This window comes from Triticum aestivum, chromosome 6D (assembly GCF_018294505.1).
Source record: "Triticum aestivum cultivar Chinese Spring chromosome 6D, IWGSC CS RefSeq v2.1, whole genome shotgun sequence".
NCBI lineage: Eukaryota > Viridiplantae > Streptophyta > Magnoliopsida > Poales > Poaceae > Triticum > Triticum aestivum.
In genome coordinates this window covers 494,089,915-494,093,154 of record NC_057811.1, presented here as the reverse complement: position 1 = coordinate 494,093,154, position 3,240 = coordinate 494,089,915, and positions in this window count along the sequence as shown.

Genomic DNA, 3,240 nt, shown 5'->3' with positions numbered 1-3,240 from the left:
TCCTTTTCTTCTTCCTTTTCTTCTTTTGTTTTTCTTGGTTTTCATTGGTTTTCTTTGTTTCTTTCTCGATTTTCTTGATTTCATTCCTTTGCATTGGTTTCTTTTGTTTTGTTTTCTTTGTTTTTCTTGTTGTTTTGTTTTGTTTTGTTTTGTTTTTCTTTTGTTTTGTTTTGTTTTCTTTGTTTTTCTTTTGTTTTTCTTTTGTTTTTCTTCTGTTTTTGTTTTGTTTTCTTTCTTTTTCTTTTGTTTTTCTTTGTTTTTCTTTGTTTTGTTTTCATTGTTTTTCATTGTTTTCTTTTGTTTTTCTTTTGTTTTTTTGTTTTCTTTGTTTTTCTTTTCTTTTGTTTTGTTTCCTTTGCATATAGAGGAAACACATGATTAAGTTTTTTTGAAAACTTATTTTTTTGGATGTATCGGTTTTTTCCTTCGTTTGTGGCGGCGGCGGCGGGAGGCGGAGGACGGCAGGCAGGCGGCGGCGGGCAGGGCAGGGGCAGGGGCAGCGGGCGGCGGGCAGGGGCAGGGGCAGGGGCGGCGGGCGGGGGCAGGGGCAGGGCGGCGGGCGGGGCAGGGGCAGGGCAGGGGCGGCGGCGAGGCGCAGGGGCAGGGCAGGGGCGGCGGCGGCACGCAGAGGTAGGGCAGGGGCGGCGGCGGCGCGCAGGGCAGGGTAGGGGCAGCGGCGGAGCTCACTGGGGGCAGGGGCGGCGGCGCGCAGGGCAGGGGAAGTGGGGGGCGGCGGAGCTCACTGGGGGCAGGGCGTCGGCGTCGGGGCAGGGCGTCGGCGTCGATCGGCGTCGGAGCAGCAGCCTGGCGGCGTCGGCGTCGATCGGCGTCGGGGCAGGGCTTCGGCGTCGAGAGGAGAATGGGAGGTGGCGGAAAATGCTAAGTGCTGTATATATAGACAGAGCCTTTAGTCCCGGTTGGGGACGCCAACCGCGACTAAAGGTACCTTTAGTCCCGGTTGGGGACACCAACCGCAACTAAAGGGTACCTTTAGTCGCGGTTGGTCTCCCCAACCGGGACTAAAGGTTCTTTCGCGCCGCTTTCGTTCCCGCACGGAAAGAGCCTTTAGTCGCGGTTCGTGTCACGAACCGCGACTAAAGGCAACCTTTAGTCGCGGTTCGTGACACGAACCGCGACTAAAAGTCCTTTTTCATATACTTTTCAGAAAATAGAAATAATATATCAAAAAATCCAGAAAAATAAACTAATTCATTTTAAAATCTTAAAAATAGAAATAATATATCAAAAATTCAGAAAAATAAAACTAATTCATTTTAAAATCTTAAAAATAGAAATAATATATCAAAAAATCCAGAAAAATAAAACTAATTCATTTTAAAATCTTAAAAATAGAAATAATATATCAAAAAATTCAGAAAAATAAAACTAATTCATTTTAAAATCTTAAAAATAGAAATAATATATCAAAAAATCCAGAAAAATAAAACTAATTCATTTTAAAATCTTAAAAATAGAAATAATATATCAAAAAATTCAGAAAAATAAAACTAATTCATTTTAAAATCTTAAAAATAGAAATAATATATCAAAAAATTCAATAAAATAAAACTAATTCATTTTAAAATCTTAAAATAGAAATAATATATCAAAAAATCCAGAAAAATAGAACTAATTCATTTTAAAATCTTAAAAATAGAAATAATATATAAAATACAAATCATCCGGATTCGCCATCGTACGTTTTAATTCACATGATCCATTCAACAAAGTTTGGTACAATAAATTATTACACATCAATTCTTCCCTTGTGTCCCTGCTTGCTTACGATTGTGCCGTATCCATGGAGCATCCTCATCATTTAACTTAATGCTTGGGTCAGTGTTCACTTTGAAGGGCGGAATTTCACCAAACATATTATAATCTTCTGACATGTCTGTCCTGTCCTCCACTCCCACGATGTTTCTTTTCCCTGAAATAACAATGTGGCGCTTTGGATCATCGCATGATGTACTGATCGTTTTCTTATCTTTCTGTTTCCTCGGTTTGCTACTCATGTCCTTCAAATAAAAAACCTGAGCGACATCTTTGGCAAGGACGAATGGTTCGTCAAGGTAACCAAGATTGTTGAAATCCACCATTGTCATTCCGTATTGCTCGTCCACCTTTACCCCACCTCCTGTTAGCTTGAACCATTTGCACCGGAACAAAGGGACCTTAAAGGAGGGTCCATAGTCAAGTTCCCATATCTCCTCTATGTAACCATAATATGTGACCTTTCGCCCATTCTCGGTTGCTGCATCAAAGCGGACACCACTGTTTTGGTTGGTGCTCTTTTTATCTTGGGCGATGGTGTAAAATGTATTCCCATTTATCTCGTACCCTTGGAAAATCGTTATAGTCAAAGATGGTTTCTTGGTCAACATGTACAGCTGATCTCCAACATCATTGTCATTCATTAAATGTTTTCGCAACCAACTGCCGAAAGTCTCCATGTGGGCCTTTCTAATCCAGGATTCAGGCTTCCCCGGGTTGTCCGAGCGTAAAATATTCTTGTGTTGCTCGAAGTACGGAGCCACCAAGCTGGAATTTTGCAGAACTGTGTGGTGTGCTTCAGTCATAGAATGACCGTCCATACATATCGTGGATTTCCTTCCGATCTTGCCTTTTCCACTTAGTCTCCCCTCGTGCCGCGATTGAGGAATACCAATCGGCTTAAGGTCAGGAACATAGTCAATACAGAACTCAATTACCTCCTCATTTCCATAGCCCTTGACGATGCTTCCTTCTGGCCTAGCACGGTTACGAACATATTTCTTTAATACTCCCATGAACCTCTCAAAGGGGAACATATTGTGTAGAAATACAGGACCGAGAATGGAAATCTCTTCGACTAGGTGGAGCAGGAGGTGCGTCATAATATCGAAGAAGGATGGTGGGAACACCAACTCGAAACTGACAAGGCATTGGACCACATCGTTCTGTAACCGTGGTAGATCTTCTGGATTGATTACCTTCTGAGAGATTGCATTGAGGAATGCACATAGCTTCACAATGGCTACTCGAACATTTTCCGGTAGGAGCCCCCTCAAAGCAATCGGAAGCAATTGCGTCATAATCACGTGGCAGTCGTGAGACTTCAGGTTTTGGAACTTTTTCTCCGCCATGTTTATTATTCCCTTTATATTCGACGAGAAGCCAGACGGGACCTTCATACTGCTCAGGCATTCAAAAAAAAAGACCTTCTCTTCTTTGGTAAGAGCATAGCTGGCACGACCTTGA